This window comes from Diuraphis noxia, unplaced genomic scaffold (assembly GCF_037042655.1).
Source record: "Diuraphis noxia isolate RWA-SAM2 unplaced genomic scaffold, SU_Dnox_SAM2 contig0002, whole genome shotgun sequence".
Taxonomy (NCBI): Eukaryota; Metazoa; Arthropoda; class Insecta; order Hemiptera; family Aphididae; genus Diuraphis; species Diuraphis noxia.
In genome coordinates, this window is record NW_028301712.1 from 7,624,945 (window position 1) to 7,640,703 (window position 15,759).

At 29.5% G+C, this 15,759-nt stretch overlaps 1 long non-coding RNA gene and 1 pseudogene across 2 annotated transcripts; both read right to left on the reverse strand.

Annotated features, from left to right (window-relative positions):
* Nucleotides 1–2,069: 2,069 nt before the first annotated feature.
* LOC107170349 (dolichyl-diphosphooligosaccharide--protein glycosyltransferase subunit STT3A-like) lies at nt 2,070–4,332 on the reverse strand (annotated as a pseudogene). Its single transcript, XR_016190074.1, has 7 exons — nt 4,120–4,332; nt 3,907–4,058; nt 3,614–3,847; nt 3,377–3,549; nt 3,003–3,307; nt 2,746–2,937; nt 2,070–2,341 (listed from the first exon to the last, which is right to left on the reverse strand). The product of XR_016190074.1 is annotated as a dolichyl-diphosphooligosaccharide--protein glycosyltransferase subunit STT3A-like (transcript).
* Nucleotides 4,333–6,989: 2,657 nt separating this feature from the next.
* LOC149058011 (uncharacterized) lies at nt 6,990–15,057 on the reverse strand. Its single transcript, XR_016190305.1, has 4 exons — nt 14,970–15,057; nt 14,630–14,669; nt 7,131–7,166; nt 6,990–7,057 (listed from the first exon to the last, which is right to left on the reverse strand). It is a non-coding gene; the product is annotated as an uncharacterized LOC149058011 (long non-coding RNA).
* Nucleotides 15,058–15,759: the final 702 nt, after the last annotated feature.

Here is a 15,759-nt window from a genome sequence, read left to right on the forward strand (position 1 = left end):
TATTGTACATATTACGACCAGCAGTCCTCGAATTGTTAGTCCCTCATCCCGCATTTTATTAACTATGATGCTTTATAGAATATAAAATATATAAGTTATAGCCCATATTTTGTTATTGAGCGATCATCGTCTCTACATAATGTTATTATAATTCTGTTTAACTGTTGGTGTATTGACAAGTATATCCAACAATCGAATATTGATTGGCAACCGATTGTCATACAAAGTGGGTGCCTGTAGATATATCCCTGCTGATCCTATGGTCACGGCCAGCGTGAATATCCACAAAAACAACCTATCCAGCACCATCGCCACATATTTCCAATCTTCTTTAATCTAAATTAAATCATGTATTTGAGACATTTGTATTTTATATTCAAATTTAAACAATTAAGCTGAATTGACTGTTATTCAAACAGTAATTAGATATATTTACCTTTTTTTTTCTTCTTCTTTTTTTTTATGTAGGTAAAACACAAGTATCGTGATCAAATTCACCGTATAAAATAGCGTTTTCCTCCGCATCGTAATATTGAATGTAATGTCTAAGTATGGTTCTTCGCAGCAAGTGTAATATTTCTCATTTCTGTAATATGAAAATATATAATAAATCTGATTGTAATCAACGAAAAGAGCATTCTCTTGTAAAAAATTACACATAAATTCTGCGTTCAAAACGTTACATTGAGCCTACAATCACTATTTATAGAATCTATGTTGAGTGTAAATTAAATAATTAATTAATAACTATGCGATGGTTTCAAAAGATTCAATAAGTTTAATGCATATGTATAATGGTACAATCTACATAATATGTGTGTGGTAGGTAATAGTGAAATAAACGGGATACGCTACGCATCATAACATAAAAAACACTGCTTAATGACGAACTTCAAAAGTTAACACGGACAAAACTTATGGGAGGGTTATCAAGTACTATTACCTATTATTATTATTTATCAATTATTTATTGTACAAATTATTTTATGAACCAAATACTTATAATTACTATTATAAAAACAGAAAAAAATCGAAAGATATTAATTACCTATCTACTTCATTAGAAGAAACCGCTTATTTCCATTAATTCAGGTATGAGATTTCTTTGATATAGTTATTTACGTTCTAAAATGTTTAGAAGAAACTTGTTTTCTGATGAATATCTGATCGGTCGTTAGCCTTCTCGAAACAACATAGATAATAGCTAATTAATTTTTCAGCCGTTTTTACTATTCTTAATTAGATGATGATCGGAAGAATTTTATAATTTATAAGCTACACTTAGTGCTTTTGGTACTACTCGGAATTTATTATAACTGTGTGTGACTTGAAAATTTTCATTTTTTTTCCATTTCCCATGCCTAGCCTATCATTTTGCAATATTTGTTGTGGTATTAATTCTTCTCATCTTGTTTTTATTAAAACTGTTTCTCTATAGGTGCTTTGTGATCCATTTAGTAGTTATTTGAAGTATTCTCCCATCTTTTTTTTAAGCACTGGAACTTCTTTAGGCAAGTTTAGCATAATTCGAATTTATAGGGCCTCAGCCGCTACGACCAAAAAGCGTTACATTGGAATCTTGCTAGATTTATTCTCTGGATTGCTTCTTCTTTTATTTTATTGAACTAGAGATTTGATTCCAGTTTCTTCCAATTCAGCAACTCCAGAACTCATAGTTTTCAAGCTTTAACTACATTTTTGTCAGACATCTATTTATTTTAAAGATCATACACTTCACATTTATACTTTTCACAAGCCATTTAAAATGTATCTGAATGAAACTTGAAACATTCAACTGATTAAATAGTAGAAAGTTTACCAATACAATTAATTAATGTTTAATATTAAATGAAATGTATACATGCTTTATTATATTATAGGTATAAATGGTATAATAAGGAATAAATAATAATAGTTTAATCGAAATAGAAAAAAACAGTCTATTATTTTGGAAAAAAAAAAATTGCACATTCCTATGAATATTTTGATGTATTTAGTAAATTTCAAGAACAAAAGTTGAACATTTGAAATTTACTTTTTTTTAAAAAAAAAAATGAATAAACAAAATATTGTATAACCAACATAATAAATTATATAAAAATTATAAAAAGAACACAAGGTTTTCAAATTAAAATGTTTTGTTCGTATAAATTGAATCATTGTTCAAAGTGAATTGATACTTTATTTGTCTTCATTTTTCCTCTTCTATTATCCTAGTCTTTTACCCTGTATATACGAACAAGCCAATGTTCAGTTGTATATACTTCGTCAACTACGTGCAATGTGACATTTTTTACCCCAATCTCTGCATTACAAACACGATCGTAACCAGCTGGTTTACCTATAATAATAATAATAAATTATGTAAATTATAATGGATATATAATTTAGATATTAGAGAAAATTACATATTTATAATGAATTGTTTTACAAAGGATTGTACACAAACAAAAAAAATTAGTAGTAATGGAAGATAAATATAATAAGTTTCGAATATCTAAATTTGAATTTGACGTATCCTTAAAATAAGCAGAAACTCAATTATTTTGATCTTAATAACATTTGACATAGTTATTCTTTTAATACTCTAGTCAATTTAGTACAATATATTCTTAGAAAGACACTAATTAATTATCATAATTTAAAATTTAACTTGATACAAGATTTATTTTCTCCACTTAATGGTGTAAATACAAAACACCAACTTCCTTATGAAATATATAATTTTACTACTCATTTAATTACCACCTTTGGAAAAAACTTGACTAAATCTATAGTAACACATTTTATACATCAACGAGTTTTTCAATTTTTTTGAACCTTCTTTATCCACACGGAATTCTCCACTTGGTGAGTAATAATCAGAATCTTTGATCGTATGTCTACCTTTTTCAGTTGATTCTCCAATGCGTACCATCCATAAAAATTTGTTTATATCTATGAATAAAATAATATTTATTTAATTTTAGAAATAAAATAAGAAGTTAAATATTTTAATTTACCATCTGATGAATAACCGACGACACCTCCAAAAATTACAAGTACATAGTCAACATCTAGCTCCCTCATAATCTCATAAGCTTCGTCTTCACCAGATGACATAGCTTGGCCAACTCTAAAAATATGAGTGTTGTTTCAAGTGTTATTATCCACTAAAATCGTTATATAAGCCATAGCTTTAATTTAATAACCATAATCCCACCATGACATTACTCGATCACCTGTATGCTTCGGAAGTAACCCATGTACAATGAAATACCTTAGAAATCAGCATAAAAGTTAACATTGTTACAAATGCAGTAGCAATCTAGATATTAGAAATAAAAATAAATTATTTAACGCTTAGTCCGATTTAGTATTTTAACAATAAACTTACTTCGCTTTTCATTGATTTACTATTTTCATTTTTCTTTGTTTTTTTTTTTCTGGTACTTTTGATGAACCTTCAAGATATTGAGTCATGTAAGTTGATAACATAGAAGAAACACCAATACCAGATAAGAATCACATTACTGGCCCAAGAACTAACATCAAACGCACCATAACATCCTAAAATAATATCAAAAAGTTTTAAAACTATAATTAAAACAAAAATAATTTTAAATATACTAACAGCAAAGTAAATGCTGGTCACTACATAAAGTATCACAAAAATATTAGCATATGTATACAAGTTTGAGAAATAAAAATATAGTCCAACTGGAAACAGAAACACCTAAGTCAAAATAAAACGAAGACCAAGATGTAGGTTGATGTTCAGAAACTGATGCAAAAATCGGTATGTGGTTTTTAGCATAAGATGGATCCAATAATGTATAAAAACGGCCAGTCCATGGAGCAATTTTTCCTTCAAAATTTAAAATGTTATGAAAAAAATATTTTAAATTATATTTATTTATTTTTTACCAGTTATTGTAAGTAAAGTACCAAAAGCAATTACAATGCCTCCGATTATATATAATAAACTGTAACAATGTCTGAAAATCATCACCAACAATCTTTGTTCGCATGTAATTTATCCCACCAAGTATTTGACATAAACCAAATACACCTAAAGCCTTTATAAATAAGAAGCTATATCAATAAAATTCAAAAAGTTTTAATAAATAGTATTTATACCATCATATTATGTTCAGAAGTTTGGACTGGTTGGAACCAAACAAATGATATTTGCATTGACAATATAGTACCAATACAATATACTGTACTATACGCTACATAAATTCAATGTGAAAAACGTCCATTAACCATCAAAACAAATACATGCATTGGTATTAAATTTATTAAGAACACATATCCACCCCAAGATGATACCTAAAAAAAACAACACATTTTTTTCAAAAAAGTATCATTTAAAAAAGCAATCAGATATTCTTAACCACCTAGCACAGCTGAATCAAATTCAATACATTTTTATATTTGTAGTAATTATTATTTATTATTGTAAATTTTTTATAAATTAAACTTCAATTTATAGTTAAAATATTTATCATACCATCTACCAGTTTTCACAGATTTGATCCATGCGTAATAAGTCAAATGCATACAAAAAATAGCAATAGCTGAAAAAATTCATTTATTATGTTTTAACTTCAAATATTTTATCACAACATTCTAATCATAATATTAAATGTGAGCATATAGACGAAACAAAATAAAACAGAAAAAAAAATAAGACATGAAATATGTGATTAAGCAGCCACCTGCTAGTGACTCTTGGCTATTGATTAATTAATTTTTTTTTTTATATTCTACATAGAGACGTTATTAAGAGTTTGGTTAGAGATATAAGGCGGGGTATTCGATAATTGTCGGAAAGATATATTTTGGAATGTTTGGATTCGATTAGTGTTGGATTTTTTTGCAGCACCCCGCAGTTGGAGTCCATACGTCCAGATTGGTTTAAGTAGAGCATTGTAGATAATATAGTTTTAACCTTAACACAAGGGTGGTGTAAACGCCCAACAAAGGGAGTTTCCCGATGGACCACTCGACAATTCGAGAACAAGAGTTTAATTTAATTAATGCCTTATGGCCAATGTCATCATTTAATGCCACAAATGACAATGGATAGACAACCATATTCCTTCGCTTGATATGATGACAGATAGGCAACTGTATGTTCACAGACCGAGCGTACGGGAGTGAAAGGGAAGGAATTTAGGATGGTGCAAATTAGTTATGGGGAGGGGGCTCGGTGGTCGAATCGGTATGGTGCAATGATCACCGAGCTTACAAAAACAGGGACAAGACTTATGCTAAATTTAAAACTATTGGAGTCTTGAGATGATTACGGGCATGGTGACGGCGTGGGTTGCAGTGGTCCGATGTTGAACTAGAAGGCCTGGGCGGCCTCTCACACTACGGACGTACGTTGCTGGCGGACTTACGCATGGACTACAGGCTGCACCGACGTTTCCCTGAAGACCGTCCGGCGTCAGGCGTTGTTGTATGAAGTTTAATAAAAAACAGACTTACCCGTTCAGTAGGAATGACAAGTACCACCAAAAAACCATGAAATAGACCATGAATTTAAAAATATACTGATTCAGATTATGTGTTGTCACTTTATTAAATTAATTAAATGTATACATAAAAAATTTATATAGATCACTTGATTAGCAGATCAATAATACTATAAAGGTCGGGCGCTTTAATAGCGGACCAAGAAAAATAAAACAAACTGAGAGTCGCTTTAAATAACGATCAAAAAGAACAAAAACGACAAAAAAGCAAAAAAACAGCACACAGACACACGGACGCCAATAATAATAATAAAGAACATATAAACAAGGGCGTTGGTCGTATAAAAGTGAATAAACAATAATAATAATAAATATGTGACAAGAACAAAGACAATAAAAAAATCAGTAATACGATAGATATGAAAAATTAATAATAACCAATAATTAAATAGTATAATAGTAAACAAAGAGAATAAATACCTAGATAGTATAATAATATTAATAATTACACAATTAAAACATAACGGACGGAGTGGAGTGAAGGAACGGGGAAGACGTAATTAGGACGGTGTCGTCAACCATATCGACGCGACGATAAGCGATTAGCTTTTGGCGCGAACAGGTGGATTATTTATTTCTAATAATTAAGAGAGGTCTGAGCATGCACATGCGATTATTTAAAGTTAGTCGTTTGGTTTGTACGTGTTTATTCCATGTCAGTCTTTTATCAAGGATAAATCCTAGATATTTTACAGAATCGGAAGCGGGAATTTGTACATTGTTCAGGGTTACGTTTAGACATATCCCTTGTTTGAGTGTGAACGTTGTGTGTAAGGATTTATTTTGATTGATTTTGACTCGCCATTTTTGATACCACTCGGATAAGTGATTTAGACGTACCTACTTGTGAGTTTGATGAGGCAGTTAGAGGATTCTTATTGATGGATAAAATTACTTTGTCGTTGGCATAATCGGCTACAATAGTTTGTTGCGTGGTGGGTTGGTCAGTTACGTAGACGTTGAAGAGAAAAGGGGAAAGTATACCACCTATCAGTCTTGTAAAAGATACTTTTAAAAAGTATTCAAGTACAGATACAGATACTTTTTTTCAAAAGTATTTAAAAAACGTATTTGAATACTTGAAAAAAAAGTATTTAAGTACAAATACAAATACTTTTAAAAAGTATTTACAGATACTTTCAAATACTTTCAAATACTTTTTTTTTTTAAATATGTTTTACCTTTTTTCCTCGTCCTAATGACCTTATAGATAAATTGAATTATTATTTATTAATCAACTAAATTATTTTTTATTATTTTAGAACTCTAATTTTACTTAAATTAATTAAGTTAGAATAATTAAAAAGTAAGACGAAAAAAGTATTTAAAAATAGTATTTGATTTTAAATACAGATACCTTCAAAAAAGTATTCAAATACTTTTTTCAAATGTATTTAGAATACGTATTTGAGTACTTAAAAAGTATTTGAATACTTTTACTCAAGTACTTTACAAGTCTGCCACCTAGTGGTACACCCGATTTAATTGGTGCGATTCCTGAAATCGATGAGTAGTATTGGACTTGAAAGTGTCTATCAGTCAAATAATATTTAATTAATAAGTATAATGAAGATGGAAGAAATTTTTTAAGTTTAAATTGCAAACCTTTATGCCACATTCGGTCGAACGCTTGTGCAACATCTAGAAAAACACAAGAGCAATAGGTATAGCTTTATTTCCAGGGATGTAGAAATAACATCAACAACTCTATGCACTTAATGTATTGTGCTATGGGAGTTTCGGAACCCGAACTGAGTATTTGGAAGTATACTGTTAGTGATAATATGCTGTATTAAGCGTTTTAAAATAAGTCTTTCCAAGATTTTTTAGAGAAATGGCAAGAGCAGAGGCGGTTTGAATGTTTTATACTTAGTGGTGCAAGACAATATATAGACACCCCCCCCCCCCCCACCATCATAATAGAAATTACAAATAAATATTTTTTAATAAGTTTATAGTTTATAATTATAAGGCTCTTATATTCTTAACTCGACGCTTTCAACAGTTTCAGCCATGATTATCATTTATCATATGTCATATGTACTTTATTACTTTTTTTATTTATTAAACATTAAAATTAAACATTGCGGTCAGCACATGCTCAACCAAGACCACCCACCCCCCTAACATTGGTGGTGCAGTGCACCAAAAATAATATACTCAAACCGCCTCTGGGCAAGAGACTTATTGGTCTGAATGAGGTTGGAATATCAAGTGGTTTGTCAGGCTTAGGAAAAACAACTATTTTAGAGAATTTCTATAACATTGGGTAATAAGACAGTCTGAGAATAGCGTTGAATATATATGGTATTAGTAATATGGCTTTTTTTGGAAGGCACCTAGCTACTTCGGCCGTAATCAGATCAAAGCCTGGTGACTTTTTTAGTGAGTATTTTTGTATAGTTTGTTTAACTTCATTAGGGGTGAAATATTTTTCAGGTTGACTGGTTGGAGATGGTAGGTTTAAGTAAGTGTTTACCTCATCTACATTTTCAGGTGTAAATATATCATGATGCGGTTTAAACGTTTAGTGGAGATGGGCTTTAAATACTCCAAGTATTCTTACTACGGTAAATGGAATATTGATTGAAAATTATCAAAAGAATGTGCAATTACAATGGTTATATTATTTGGAAAGAGCAATTTCATACTCTTAATTGAAAAATACAGAAGAATTACTTAGATAATTAATATATTAGGTATTAAAAAACGCTGTGTCTATATGCCCGACCATGGTCGGTAAGATAAGGGACGCCCGACCATAGTCGGTAATATAAGAAACTCTCGACCTTAGATCATATTATATAGTATGTGATCTAAGCTCACGACCATGGTCGGTACTCGGTAAGATAAGGACCGCCCGACCATTATAATAAAAACAACATAACATATCATAAAATAACATAACATATCACATAACGTCATGATATGGACATAACTGATGACTATATTTGGTTAGCCGAAAATGGACAGTATGACTCTCCAGGCTTTTGTGCCAAGTATTGCATCTATTCAGTAATGGATTTACGTAGTGGAAAAATAGTAGACTTTAAACTTGTTCAAAAAGGTATGGTAAAAGGAGACTTGGAAAGAAAAGGTTGTGAATTATTACTTGATGATCTGACCAAAAACCAAAATTTTAATATTAAATTGTTTCTTACTGATCGACATAAAGGAATTCGTTTTTACATAAGAACACAGCATCCTGAAATACAACACGAATTTGATGTGTGGCACCTATCTAAAAGTTTGATGAAAAAAATGAAAGCCTTAAAAAAAAAACACGAAGATGCATATTTATGGAAAAGTAGTATTAATAATCATCTTTGGTGGGCTTCACAAAACTGCAAAGGTGACGGTCAATTATTAGTTAAAAAATTCACGTCTCTACTAGATCACATAAAAAATGAACATGAATGGGAAGAAAATGGAGTAACAAAAACATGCGATCATGATCCATTAACAGATGAAGAAATAAATAAAAAATTATGGTTAAAAGCCGATAGCGAATCACACTATGCATTAAAAAAAATTGTAACTGCCAAAGATTTTATAAAAGATTTGCCACATGCAAAAAATTTTGTGCATACTGGCCGCTTGGAATCTTATCATAATGTAAGGCTAATATACATGCCAAAACGAATTCATCTGAAGTATAGATGTATGCACATAAGATCCATCATGGCTATATTGGACCATAATTACAATACTAACTAACAAATAGTAGGTGATAAAATGGTATACTCGAAACCGTTAGGGAAATACACAATAAAAAATGTATATGAGCGTACTAATAATGATTGGCGAAAACAAATTATGGAAAAAGTACTCGATTTGGCAAAAAAAAAAAAAAAAAAAAAACGAATATAATATCATAACAATACCAGAAGAAATTGAAATTCCTAAGTCCGTAGCTCCAATGCCAAGACCAAATATTGAAGAAATACGGTCTAAAAGATTTTCGAGATTTACAATTTAATTTTATATTCTGTTCAAAATGTTTACATGGTTATTTGTAGTTTTTAGAACAATAAATATATTTCTTTATCTAATCATCTATATAAAAGTATATGTATATGTAGGTACCATGTGAAATATCGAAATAATATTACATCAATTTCTATTCTAAATTCTAATATCATAGTTAATATAAAGGTAATAAAAATTAATAACGTACATTTAAATTTAGTAAAAAGACAAAACGTACACTAATATTTATTAAAACCCACAGGCTTATGATAATTGTCTTAATTTTTATTGAATATAACAAAAAATTTAAAAAAATAACCAAGACGCTTCGGCGATTCCTGTGTAAAAGTATACGCTGCCGCCGCGCCGTGTGATCTTGTGACGTCGAGTGGCTATCTCTCTTTGGCTCTAGCGCCTTAACGAATCGACGTATACAAATTTTAGTACCACTGTTAGTTATATCATTGATTTTATAATATACAGATGAGCCATACTATAGGAGTTATTGGAAACATGTTTTTAGTTAAATTAAAATCCGAGAGGTATCGTTATTATATTTGTAAACAATTATATTTTATTTAATAAGAAATCTATTTATATAAACGATAGACGCCTTGAAACTTGTGCAGGTTATACCGGTATGCCACTATTTACGAATTGGCCGGCTTCGCGTATTATCAGTTTATTACAGCCTGTAATATTGTGTAAACAGGAATAATAACACCAATAAAAGATATAGAATACAAGTAGGTTATTTATTTTTCAAAAAAATTACACATAAATCAATTTACAGTATAATTTGTTTAATTTGATATTTTTATTAAATTACAAAAGGTACAATAATAAAATACAATTTACTTTGCATAATTATAATAATAATATCAATAATTATGCTTAAACTAAAAATTACTTTCAATTTATAATTAAATAACAATAATTGTAATTTGTAGGTATATAAAAAATATTGATAGATTGCGTTAAATAATATTGTCATTTATTTAATAATAATAATATATATTTATTGCATTTAAAGAAATATACAGATACAATTTAAAGAATATTATACAACCAAATATAAAGTTTAATTAAATTAAATATTACCAACATTAATTTTTATAAGTTTACAAATTATGTACACAATTTAAAATTACAATATAATAAATCTAAAAATATGTATTGTATTATTACAATGTTTATTATAAAATAATAATAGAATATAACTTTAACAAATAAATAATTTAAAAAAATATATAAAATTTAATTTTTTTAAACATGACTTAAAATTTTAAATTTTTCAATCTTTGCTAATTTAGATGTTGTTGCATATAGTTGAGTTTTTTTTAAATATTTTACAAATTAAAAGTAAGTGTATGATACATAATTTATGATCAACACAATTAATATTAATATTAATCCATGTATTTATAATATCACAATTTTGAATTTTTTTAGTTAAATGTTGCCTAATTTTTTTTCTATGCTGTATATTATCAAATTTTTTTCAAAAATATTTAATATTCTATCAATTATATGATTGAAATCTTTTGTTGGAGTCTTAAGTCCAGTGCCCAAAGAAGAATAGTTTTTGTTCAATATTAACAGTTGATTTTTTTCATCTAATAATTTTTCAGTTATTAATTCACATTCACAATATTTACAATTAAATTTTTTAATACATTTAAATGCTAAAATGCTCTTGACATATATATCTATTATATAGCTGTGTCTTGTCTAAAGACAATAAATTTACGTTTCCTATAAAATATTATTATAATATAATTAAAATATTAATACTTTAACAATACATATGTATAGGTATATATATTTTATGCAATTTATTTCTTACCTGAATTAATTATCCATGTTTGATGTCTTTCATCTTTTGGAATCCGAAACATTGATAAATCAGGAAATTTTGTTGTTGTTTTAAAACAGTTAAAATATTGACATTTATTGCCAGGCATTTTGTATATAAAGATAATATACTTTAAAAGTGCCAAAGTAAAATAATGTAATCGTAGGTACACTATTCAATATATTATAACAAATTAAAACGCTAATGCAATAATTGTATACACTCGTAGTAGTCGTAGTTCCGTACACGTATACGCAATGACAGATGAACAGGGACTAAAATTTGGTCAGGATAATCGATAAAATGTATTAAGCCAATATACCTACCTATTTTGTATAGCTACCTATATTAAATCACCTCATTGGCATTCCTTTTCGGTTTGTTTGGGTGTCCAAAGTCCCATGTCTTAAGCCCAACAAGTGTCCTTAACCATAGCTATGTTCATGCATTGTTATAAACATAACAGAATAGATCACAAATACGCAACATGTACACAATATACATGTAGGTACACACGATGATGTATGGTGTGTTATAGACGTTAGTTGTTTAGAATAAGTTAAGATATATTCAGATAAAATTATAAAATGCTCAAATTAAACTATTTTTTTACGGCTGGTATTGGTAGAAATTTATTGATATGAATGTATACATCATGCTATTCAAACATACTAATTTCATAGGTACTTAATTTTAAAATATGTAATACTACTACAAATGGTATTCAAATACTTTAAAATGGTTATAACTTATAGGTAAGGAGGCCCATAACTTATTTTTTTTTGTTTCTGAAATTTACCAAAGTAGTTAAAACTAGTATATAATTCAAAGAAATAGATTTTCATTGATTTTATATTTTTCAGGGAAGCATATTGTCATTATTGTCCCCCTTGTCAATTATTTTGCGCTCATCGTGAATAACAATATCAATATTATGCAATATGTGTTTTTGGTAATAAAATGTTATTGTATGATCCATCTACTTATTTATAAGCAGCTAATTACATATAACATTAATTTTAAAATATGTTTTGCATAAATTATATCTTGGCATCGAAGAAAATAGAAATAAACAATTTAAGGACCAAAATAGTAAATTGTATGCACCCATGAATTAATAAATCAGGCGCTGCAGTAAGTAATATAGAAACATTAGAAACTATTAATCATTAAGTATTCTATGGCAATTTATGTATAATAAATAATAAATTAATAATATTAGAGAATAAATTACCCTATTTTTCAATAACAACATAGGCTTCACAATAAACAATAATATTAACGTTAAAGTTTTGTACTTTTTTATAATCGTATTTTTTCAGTACAAAAAAAATGTGCTTTTTAAAAAGTCAATAAGTTCTCATCTTTTTAATGATATTGAATTTTAATTCTACAATAGTCAAGTAAAGAAAAATACAAATTGTATTTCCAAACAGCGACAAAAGTGTTTAAAGAACAAATTTTATGTCTTGCGTCCTATTAAATAATATTGCTTATTTGGTCACACTTCTTGAAAGCGGACCACTACTCTCTCCTTACCAATGTATGATGGAGCTAACCCCCGTGACAACGACTGACGGCCTTCTTTCACCAGCCTTTCATACCTATGACGGGGCCTAACACCGCGTGACAGCAGCCGCCGACAGCGCTCTGCAGTGGTCGCCAGCAATTAGCTGTTACCGGTTTTTTCTACGGTATGGCTTATCTGTATATTATAAAATCAATGGTTATATTAACTCATTATATATGTTAGCGCCGAAATGGCAATTCTATAATTTGATCGTTTATATTATTATATTTGTTCTTATCACACATCGCTGCAGCGCGGTCGACGATGGTGTCTGGTGTCGTGTGTTGAGTGCTGACCACCCAGTGTATGTGTGATAAATTCTATCATTCAATGGTTTTGTCATATTGTTGTGTTCCCAGTGTTGGCGACACTGGCATTCTTCGTATTTTAAGTCTCATTCGTATAAATGGCCGTTTTTTGTCGTTCTTTTCTTTTTCTGACTTTGCATTGTCATGTTCTCCGTTCTCGTATTTGCCGTATTATATAAAGTCCAAGGTGTCAAATGGTCATCTTCTTGTCTTGTTCCTGCTATGAACCACGTTTTTGTTTTACCCATCATCATATCTCTAGTGAGTATCGTTCAAAAGACAATTTAGTTTCTCGTATTTAATTATTTCCTCTTTATAGGTTGTATTCGCTCATTCGTATTTGTTATTGGCATCTTCTCAATTTTTCCCGTTGTCACATTTTATGCTACTGCAGGCGTCATGTGTATGTTTGGTTCTAAGTTGTCTGCGTTGTGATAGGATCAAGTAGTCGCACGTGTGCGGGTTGTATTACCTTATATTTATTATTTTACATCCCCGGCACGGTCGCGTGGATGAATTCAGCTACTTGACCTATCACCAGTGAGTTTGTGTATTTATTATAATGGCCGACGGGCCTTTAAAGGTTAATTATATTATTATTCTTTACAGTTGTATTTAGCATACTGTATATTTATTATTTGTATTATTCATCCATATAGGCTGTATTGTATTGTTATAAGTATTCTGCCAGTTGGCATATATTTTGCATTAACCGCATAGGCATATTGTGTATATTATTATTTGTATTTTTCTGCCACATAGGCGATACATTTTTTATATTATGTTATAAATCTATATTTATCATTATGTTCTTTAATTATATTGTACAATAAAATTTCATAGTTAATCAACACATGTTTTTTATTAGTAATAACATTTAAGTAACTCAACAGCATTCAATAGGCCATATTAAATTGCCTATCCCCTGAGCCGTGACAGTCTTCCCTATTAAAATTATAGAAGGCTAAACGCGAGCCAACAATATATTAATTGAACCATATTCGTTTTTTTTTTGTTTCATGGTCCTTTAAATTTTATTTGATTCTTAAAAAAATAAATAATAAATATTTCAATAATTAAGTTATATATTTTACATTTTACATGTCTATTGTCTTATCAGTTATCACTTTTATTCACACAAAATAATACCTTGGAATAAAAACAGTAAAAATGTTTTATCCATGCTATTTTACCTTCTCCGGTCATGTTATTTAGGCTGAATTTATTGATGGCGAGGGGGGAGGAACGCGCAGTCCATATATATTATGTCTATGCTTATGGGTATAACAGTATATAATATAGTACCTACGGCCCTTCTGGCCCAACAATGTATAATAATATCAATTCATTAACTATACATAAATTGCCTGTCTGGCTCAATAAATAAATAAATATAACTCACAGTTTACCGGTGGTGCTCTGCTGGCCAGCCGCTACCTAGCCTAAATAAATACAAGGGTAAACGGAGGCACACAAGTTGGTAATTGAGCCAATTACAAAAAATATAAATTGCCACAATAATATAAAATATAAATACAAAATAATATTATAGAAGGTGGACTAATCGCCCACAAATTATTTAATATGATGTGTCGATTAGCGACACACGATACACAATATAAAAAGTAAATGGCGATTCGCGCCTCAATTATGATACAATATATAGGTGTCGATTCGCGACGTAATATAGAGGTTGGCGATTAGCACCCGCACAACAATAAAGGTGTCGATTTGCGACTTACAATTAAAATATTTTTGTGCACGCCGCTGTTGACTGGACAACGTATGGTACATAGACTAAAAAGTCACGGCGGCCGTGTTAATTAAGTCGGCACAGGTGAACCGGCGGCGACCGATAACGCGTTTATTACTTAATCTACATATTACATAATAACTCATCACAATCACGTAATTAATACAAAAATAAAAACAATATAATAATGTGCGTGTGTGTGTGGGTTTATGCGACGGTCGGTTAGGACGGACTCTTATGACACTACCGCCGGCGCGAACAGATACCTTATACTCAAAAATGTGGCTGCCATCTTCCCGTTGACTAAACAGTGTAACCTTATAAGAAAAACCTCGAGAAAAGCAAATTGTTAAATACAATTTTTTCCAAAAATGTATAGATCCAATTAAAATCTATTTATTCCATAAGCATTTATAATTGATGTTTCACTTCTAATAAACAATTCGAAACCAAGTTGTATGCAATCAATTTACGGGTTATATTTTACTCAAACCTATTTTTTGGTAAAATACCTACAGACTCTATGGCCTATTTATATGTGCACTACGAATGTACAAGTGTGCACTGTGCTCTATGGTCTACAAAACAAAAATTACAAAATATGCCAGCCACTAGAAAATATAAGTATTTCCTGAATTTTGTAGTTTGATTTGATTGCATTGTTAAATTATTATACAAATATGTAATACATTGCTTTTTCATTTCACTTCTAATATTACAATTAATAATAGAACCTGGTTAAATATACCTATAATTTACTGTATATTAAAATGTACATA